At 44.4% G+C, this 9,516-nt stretch overlaps 1 long non-coding RNA gene across 1 annotated transcript; it reads left to right on the plus strand.

Moving 5' to 3' along the window:
- Nucleotides 1-268: 268 nt before the first annotated feature.
- Nucleotides 269-1,296, plus strand: LOC132464902 (uncharacterized). Its single transcript, XR_009527391.1, has 2 exons — nt 269-546; nt 700-1,296. It is a non-coding gene; the product is annotated as an uncharacterized LOC132464902 (long non-coding RNA).
- Nucleotides 1,297-9,516: the final 8,220 nt, after the last annotated feature.

A 9,516-nucleotide genomic window follows, 5' to 3' on the forward strand; every position in this document is an offset into this window, starting at 1 on the left:
CACACATGGAGGCAGACCTCCGCCGCCAGGGCAAGGAAAGTGTGGAGCTGTCAGATGCTTATGCGCAACAAATTCAAAGCATTCTATCGGAGTTTGAGCGCCGATTTGCGGACTTTGCTTCCATTGAGCCCGTTGCCCAGTTCCTATGCTTTCCATTTGCAAATGTTGATGTTGATTGCATTGCCCCCCAAATAGCCACGCTCTTCAGCCTGGATGGCAGTGCTGTGGAGAACGAAATTCTTACTCTAACAAATGACATTGAGCTAAAAGCAAGAGCAACACCTGGCATAAGTGGCGAATTTTGGAACCTGTTGCTGGAAGAGAAGTATCCAAGCCTCAGACAATGTGCACTGAATATGTCTTCCCTTTTTGGATCAACATATTTGTGTGAGTCTGCCTTTTCTCACATGAAAATCATCAAGTCGAAGTACAGAACGACATTGACTGATGACCACCTTGCGGCCTGCCTAAGGCTGGCGCTCAGCTCCTACCGCCCGGATTATGAGAAGCTTGCTGACTCCTCCCAGTGCCAGAAGTCTCACTAAGGTAGAGAAGTTTTCTTTTTATTAATATTATTATATTATTCTTATCTTGAATTAGGCATAGTCCTATTCATATATTGTACTTTGAAGAGTATGTTACATCTTCACATCCATATAGTTTGTACTTAGTATTTTCCTATTTTTATCTGTTTTCCAGTTGAATTTGAATCCATCTGCCGGTTTCTCTGCCAGTGCCAATGCCCCGTTAAGCATTCTGAAATACTGGACTTCCCTTCTCCTCCTGCCTGCTATGAAGTTATCTCTACGTGTGTGTGTGTGTGTGTGTGTGTGTGTGTGTGTGTGTGTGTGTGTGTGTGTGTGTGTGTGTGTGTGTTGGACTGGCCTGGCTGGAGTGTGTGTGTGTGTGTGTATTAATTGTGGTGTTTTATTTAGATTTGGATTTTTCTTTTCTGGAGTTCTTGGCTGCTCTTTTCTGGAGTTCTTGGCTGCTCTTTTCTGTAGTTTTGGTGTGTCTGATGAGAGAGAGAGAGAGAGAGAGAGAGAGAGAGAGAGAGAGAGAGAGAGAGAGAGAGAGAGAGAGAGAGAGAGAGAGAGAGAGAGAGAGAGAGAGAGAGAGAGAGAGAGAGAGAGAGAGAGAGAGAGAGAGAGAGAGAGAGAGAGAGGTTCTTGTGAGCTTGTTAAGTTCTGTTTTGACAACCTATTTTTTGACACATTGATCATTTCCTCGTTTATTGGACTTAACTTACTGTTTATTCTCCTGTGCAAATAAAAAAACAACTACATTTGACCTGCACTCGGGGTTCCTTGTTACTTGTTATTGCCCGGCCCTTGTGTTTGACTTGGTAGATCTTGGCATGTCATGAACTTCAAAAGTAGATCTTGGTTAAAAAAAGGTTGGGCACCCCTGGCGTAGACGAAAGAAGGACCTCAGGATACTAGCCAATAAAAATGTACTAATATCTAGAAAGAAAAGACTAATCAATCAGACTGGTGGATTTCTTTTACCCCAGCTGTCTGTGGCTATACCATTGTTTACAAGCCTGTTCTCAAGAGGAGGGTGATATAATGGATCATACGCACAAGATATATCTAGGGATTCTGTTAGACAGACTGCTGAAAATGAGCTGGATAAGCCCATTGCGACGGTGTTGAACACTCCCGATACAGACCTGTATGAAAAAGCTGCCAGGTACGGCGCTGTCCATCCATGATTAAGCAAGGACAACGTAAGCATGGAGAATTAACTCTGTCACTTGCGGATGGGGGCCCTGTTCATACATCTGCTATGGAGCAGCGTGGTGATGATGATGATGATGCCAGCGGCGATCATATTTTAGGATATAATGAAACATCTACCCGTCAGAAGCAAGAGCAACACCAGACATATACTGGACTCTTTAAAGAAATCTAAAAATGTCTCATGGTCGGACAAGGGGGAGCTCGTTTTACAAGGCGACACTATTAAGGGGTCCCATATGTTTGATCTGTTAAAGAATGTTACCGCCCCTTACAATGTTGTCGAATCTGTCAGACCACAGGGCTGGAATGTATTTCTGAAATCTTTAGCCAGTAATAATATACCACTATCGTCTATCCCTAATAAACAGCTCCGTCAAACTGTAGTCATGTATAAGCATATGCCCTCAACTAAGGGCTACAATGCGACGGCAGCCTTGCCTGTCTCATCTGGTGGTAAAAGGAGGAAACGCAATCAGACATTGCCATCTATTACCTCCCCTGGAATGCATATGGCTGGGTGGTTACCATTTTAAATTTCTTATGTATCTTTATGTATATGCTATAGACGTATAAATAAAGAAAAACAGTACGACTAAGATGTAATCAAAATCATTTTTTTATTTTTTATTATCATAACAAAACAAAACAGAAAAAACAACAACAACACATGTTACATGTTACATCCGCATATACATGACTGCACACATAACATATCATGTTCATTACAGACACTAGGTTGTACACGGCTAACAAAGTCATAAACCTTTTCATCATTACGGGGTAGATTACCCCCGTACATTTTCAAAAACTTTTGATAGGATACACCTTTTTGCATATTAAACAAGAAAAAAACACAATGGTGCCCACATGCGGTACTTGATGGATCTTGGACCTGTTGTGTAGAATGAACTACATCTATACAGTGCTGATCGAGAAAACGCTGTATGGTCTCAGGAAACTCAGAGTATGATGGAGGGTTGCCGTAGGAGTCGAAAAAGTATCCCTGTCTCTGTCGTAATATATATAGCTAGCCAATGGGCACCGGCCATATGTGAAGGTTCGGTGTTGATCACCAGCATTGCAGGCATCTGATGAATTTCCCGGGGTAGATGATTTCATGGTAACGCACCAAGAAAATAAGCCTTGTGTGCCATTTTCTGACACACTGCTGTTAGCTCTATAGTATTCATATCGCAACGTCTTTTCAGTACTAGTTATTGCATATTCTCGAAGAAAGTTGTCCAATCCCGGGTTGCTTTAAACTCACTTCATTTATTATAAAGTCGTCGGCATGTTTCGGCATGGTAAGTGAAGCTATACGGAGGGAATTGTAGCTAAAGAGTGGAACACGTGTGAGAGATAATAACTCTGGCTACTATGGGCCACGGGCAAAGGCCCGTGACCCTTCGCGGGTGTTGCTGCAAATCTCTCTCTCTTCACACTGGGTGCACAGGTAAGAGACCGTTAAGTGGGCGTGGCCTAGTGGGCGTGGCCGGGGTGCCGTACTGGCTTCGGCTTCTTCGTATATATAAAAGCGCTGCTATCTGTGGCTGGAGCAGCCTCCAATAAGGTCTTGCTCCCCTTGTGGCTATGTATGGTATTTACGGCTAATATGTTTGGTCCTGCATCATTGGGTCTATGTGTGGGTAGCTTAGATTCTTAAAATACGTAACAATCCCTCCTTGGTCATCTTAGATGACCATACAATAATATTTTAAATCATAAACACCATTTACCACACCGAAAACATAGTCAAATTAGGATCAATCATCAACACCATCAACTGTGTGGAAAACTCTTGAATAGAGGAAAAAACCACAATGCGCTCATAATACTGAGACGTCATTCACCTTGTGGGTCTCATTGGGAATACAGGTCATTATTTAACAATACAACAATGAACATAAATCTTGTTATCATACAATCGCATGGCCAAACAGCACACAAACAAAACCATCCATAGAAATCCTGAGCTAATACTTTTGGTCATGTGCTACAAGGTCATACAATTTTCATCATGTGCAAAAGTAAAGTAAAAATTGGTAGTCATAATACAATTAAAAAAATTCAAGATTATTGATAGCCTAGCATGGATTCGGGTGGTTCATGTGATCTTCGTGCATTGGTTCGCTGTTGCATGTGGGTGGTTTTGGGCGTTGTTATTATCGTAGCCATTGTTTCTTCTGACGCCGTCGGGCCTGTAATTCATGAACCCAAGACTCGTCCCTCCTTGTCAAGGGCTCAACTCAGAGAGGTTACTCCTACATCATGGGAGCCTCCAAACAGGTTCTCCGTCGTCGTCGTGTCAGTAACAGGTGGCCTGTAAAACAACCGTCTCAAGGAAGATCAACAGTACCATTATCAATGCAGCGATTCAGAAATAACGGGTTGCACTGGCAACCAAGCAACACTACACAATAACAAACATAGTCTGGTATGGTTGTTTTAAAATGTGTTATTCAAGTAAATCCGGGATATTGATTATCTTAAATACAGTTGATTCTACTAGAATAGTATAGGTGTGACTATTCTAGATATTACAGCTGGATAGGGTCGGGCCCCTCAGGTAATGTAAGCCTGATCTGAGGGATTGTAATTGTTCTACAGTATCTACTTTGATTTAATTTCACACTACATCCCTCCTTGCGCATTGCTTCAGCCATGCGCATTGAAAGATGTAAAAGGGAAATAACAATGTTAAAATTTGCATGTGCAACATCACTTCTGTGTTAACCGTATCTCATACTAACAGTTACCTTCATCATACTACCCGATTGTCCTACACTAACTATGTATATTGGATGACCTAATCTTCATTTATTCTACCTATTGCTCGCATTTGATGTTGTCCACACTTTGATTCACTCCTATGTACATCGCATACCACATCAAACGTGAATACGCCTTATTAAATCGCCACTTTCTGCATACCACATCAAACGTGAATATGTCTTAGCAAAGTGACTTATTTTATAGCTATACATGTCCCGGACACGTTCATTACTATTTCCAAAACAGTTTTTTTAGCTACGCAGGTCCCAGACCTAACTATACCATTACATGAACAGTATTTATTATTATAATTATCTAGTTTTTTGTTGGTCAACATCAAATCGATACATTAATTAAACCTTCTGACTTACCGACCTACCCGATTTCTCCCTGTGTGAGCCCGCGAATGACAACTCTCCCGGGGCCTCCCCATGAGCCCCACCGTTACCACCTCAGAACACTGCAGGAACGATTAGTCGATTAACGTGTGGCCCGGAGGCTCCCAGGAAGTGCCACAATCCTACGTCTTGACACCTGGTGAACCTTCAGCTAGGTCAATCAAAACCGTCTAAACTAGTTAGAATAAAGAGTCATTCAAACTTACAACAATTATGCACATCTGGGTATTAAATATATGGTGATATTCTACAAACTAAACAAAAACTGAACCTAAAAGAAAAATTCAGAAGTTATCGGTTGAAACAAATGTTATTGTAATTGAACTACAGCAGTTGAGCTAACTCCCGCCTTGTGCACCGGTTAAAACCATGAATGCCGGGCATCCATCACTGCTTGGGTTGCAAAGGCCTGAAGAGGAAGAACAAATTTAGTACAAATGTGAACATTTACAGATCGTTTAAACTATTAATGTTGGTGAATCAAAAAACATTGATTACAATCTACACAAATATTTGCGTGTTTTGCCGATATCAACTAGGGAGTGGCTCTCTGCATTTCAGCATCCAGACACACAGACCCTCAAATATACAAACACTTAACTAAATTTACATGTTGGTTTCAACACATGGCTAGGTGAGAGGGTGGGAGGGGGCAAGGGGAAGCAAGAACAATAAGACAAGAACCTCAACCCAACCAACAACAGCGAGGCCACTTGCCTCTCTATTGTTAGTTAAATCGAAGCCCCCGTCCCACCGCTCCCGATCTTCTCTAAGCAATATGAATAAGGAAGGGTAGGGGGAGAGAATGTTTGCAGGGACAAAGGGTGGGGAGGGGGGGATCTGACGACTGGACCTGGAAGACTGGGGCAAGGGGAGTGGGGGGGTTTCATGATAGGATCTTCTGGGGAGGGGGGGGGTGGAGGGGGAGAGAGAGAGAGAGGGGGGGGGGTGGAGAGGGAGAGAGAAGGGGGGGGGGGGGAAGAGGAGAGAGAGAGAGAGAGGGGGGGGGGGAGAGAGGGAGAGAATGTAACACTGTAGTTGGGCTCCCCGCTGCTCTTGGTCTCTGCAAGACCCAAGATGGCGGACGTCTGGACAAAGGAAACCCACGTCACGAAGACGTGCCGTCTCTTTAACACCACGTGGTTACACTCTACGGCTGCGTTCTATACTAATCAAAATTGCACATTAGACTTAACTGAACCGGGAGGAATCAATCCAATTTGGCCAAGCCTCCGTTTTAATATGCAACTAAGCTAGATTAACGTTAAAAACCTGACCTTTCCTCCCCCCACCGTAAAGAGTTTGGAAGTTTATGGTCGGTAATAAATAAACCTTATAGTGGCCCGGCTTAACTTCGGCGCTTTCACTATTTACCTTAAAAACACAGGTACAGACACAGAGACAGAGACAGACAGAGACAGAGACAGAGACAGACAGAGAGACATAACACACCGGGGGTCCCTTTGTGCAGGCTACCATTGCCTTATCAAACAGCCAGGAGAGCCCAGGTAAACAGGGGGGGTGGGGAGAGGGGGGGTAGAAGAGGGAGAGAGAGAGAGAGAGAGAGAGAGGGTGGGGGGGGGGGTGGGGACTTCACGTGTGTAGGGGGTCAGGGGGGCTTTTAACAATTCATCGTCTTTAATAACAAAATACCAACAGACTTGAATGTAAAATGTTTTGTTAAGTCGAGGTCTAACGCCTCGTTTCCACATACGTATGTTTTTCGTATCCGTGCTTCCGTAAATTTACGGAAGGAGTCGCTAGTGTTTTACGTACGGGCATTACTTTATTTACGGACAAAAGATGAAGGAGTTCAAGTGCCTCGGGGTCTTGTTCGCGAGTGAGGGTACTATGGAGCGTGAGATTGGCCGGAGAATCGGAGCAGCGGGGGCGGTATTGCGTTCGCTTTACCGCACCGTTGTAACGAAAAGAGAGCTGAGTCGCATGCAAAGCTCTCGATCTTCGTTCCCATCCTCACCTATGGTCATGAGGGCTGGGTGATGACCGAAAGGACGAGATCGCGGGTACAAGCGGCCGAGATGAGTTTTCTCAGAAGGGTGGCTGGCGTCTCCCTGGAGACCTCGGGGAAGAACCAGGACTAGGTGGAGAGATTATATCTCAACACTGGCCTAGGAACGCCTCGGGATCCCCCCGTCAGAGTTGGTCAATGTGGCCCGGGAAAGGGAAGTCTGGAGCCCCCTGCTTGAGCTGCTCCCCCCGCGACCCGACCCCGGATAAGCGGATAGGAGACCGGTACTTTGGAACATGAGGATCGACATATGCAGAGATAAAAACAAACCAACCAGGCTTGGAAAGAGATCGCCGAGGAGTTTGGCCTGCCAGGTACTTAGCCTACAAGTTTTGTGAAAAACATAAAAACTTTCATACGGTATCTCCGTAAAACGACGGCGAAAGTTCAATTTTTTTAACGTATATTACGGACATACCGGACAGAAATTTTACGGAGGGGAGGAGTCTCGGAGGAAAAACGGACATTACGGAGAATCACATAGGAATGAATGGACTTTCGGTCGGAGACGGTTGAATCGCATACGAGAATGTACGTATGTGGAAACGAGGAGTAAGCCTCTGGAGCAGCATGACCGGACGGTGGCTAAAACAAACTTACACCTAAATGTTCTTATAACCAATCCTATTTCAGATTAAATCTTTAAGACAAAGAGTTCTACTTACCTCAGACGTGCGGGCCTGTTGAAGTTGTTTTAGTGTCGCGGCCGCCGGGATTTCTCGGGACTTCCTTCCAAACGTCGGGGTCACCATCTATTGCATATTCTCGAAGAAAGTTGTCCAATCCCGGGTTGCTTTAAACTCACTTCATTTATTATAAAGTCGTCGGCATGTTTCGGCATGGTAAGTGAAGCTATACGGAGGGAATTGTAGCTAAAGAGTGGAACACGTGTGAGAGATAATAACTCTGGCTACTATGGGCCACGGGCAAAGGCCCGTGACCCTTCGCGGGTGTCGCTGAAAATCTCTCTGGTCTCTTCACACTGGGTTCACAGGTAAGAGACCGTTAAGTGGGCGTGGCCTAGTGGGCGTGGCCGGGGTGCCGTACTGGCTTCGGCTTCTTCGTATATATAAAAGCGCTGCTATCTGTGGCTGGAGCAGCCTCCAATAAGGTCTTGCTCCCCTTGTGGCTATGTATGGTATTTACGGCTAATATGTTTGGTCCTGCATCATTGGGTCTATGTGTGGGTAGCTTAGATTCTTAAAATACGTAACATAGTCCAACAACACCTGCCGTCTATTTGATATCTCTATAACAGAATCATAAACTGCATAACATATCAAATTGACCGTTGTAGCCAAAGCTGCTCTGAATCGTGCTTCTAGCCTCACATTCCCTGTTCTGACTAGCGATACATGTTGTCCACAGCCCTCGTCCGCCTCAAGGTTGAAACAAAATAATGCATACCCATCCCCAAATTCCTTATGATTAATGGCTATTTCTCTATCTTTGAGCTGACGACCTGTAGCCTGAATGAGCTGAAAATATTCTCGGGTATACAGACCGTTTCTAAAGTCAGGTTTAAAGGGTTTAGCAGGATAGGCTTGACCGTCGCAATATAGGGATAAAAACTCAATGCCGAAATGCTGGAATCTGAAAGGATTCCTATCATAACTCCCTGTGAATGCTTCGTTATTCACAAAACATAACCATCTTGGGTATTTGTCCAAGAAATAGATTATCCTGTGTGCATATTCTGCTGCCAGCAGCGATGGATACATTCTTTAGACACACCCTATCAACGGGGTATTTGACGTTAGCCTGGTTTAACGCACGGGCATGGGCCAGCTTGATGCCGGGTGCTATCGATACCTTTTTAATGAAAACATTTGCCGACACTATAGATACACAGTATTCCACAGCGCCATCGGACATGAGACAGAAATCATTTTTTGCTCTAATGAATCTCATGCGGAGATCAACTCCGTTAATCAACAGTTTCCCCTGAAAAAACATATCGACGTGTATAGGGGATATCAGCTCAACTATACGACTTCGACCCGTATATTCACTCCTAGTCGTTAAGCCTAGATTGAGGCCTCCAGGAAGAATCTCGTCCATATGACCGTGTGTGTCTTTCTGGAATAGACCACAGCCAAATTGGGTCTCTAATGTCCCGTTTCCATAGTTTAGCAAGCATTCTATTATGCCTCTGTACGGATAGGTGTTTGACGACTGGGTGATAAGCCTATCACCCAGAGTAATATCTACTTGGGAGAATAACGTGCATCCTGGATAGTTAATCAGTCCCACGGCTGCCGCCGGAGCCAAGTCTGTTCCATCAGGATTAGTAATCTTGGCCCGCAGGTGTAAATACGTATTGTTTAGATCTATATAGTCTTCGCTACTGGCCGATACAAAGAACTCTATTGGTCCACCATCTGTTAGCGCCGATAGCGGGGGTATTTCAATGTATGTACTTTTTTCTATCGAAGTCTGCGTCATCGGCAGTGAGAAGAGGTCCAGTTCGCTCTTGATGCATTCGTCTGACATGCTATGTAGCAACGCCATTGTTATTCAGCCTCTGTTATACTAGTCTAAATGAATATATCGTTAGCAGGCCCTCTAAAACGAC

Source organism: Gadus macrocephalus, chromosome 1 (assembly GCF_031168955.1).
Source record: "Gadus macrocephalus chromosome 1, ASM3116895v1".
In the NCBI taxonomy this organism is placed as follows: domain Eukaryota; kingdom Metazoa; phylum Chordata; class Actinopteri; order Gadiformes; family Gadidae; genus Gadus; species Gadus macrocephalus.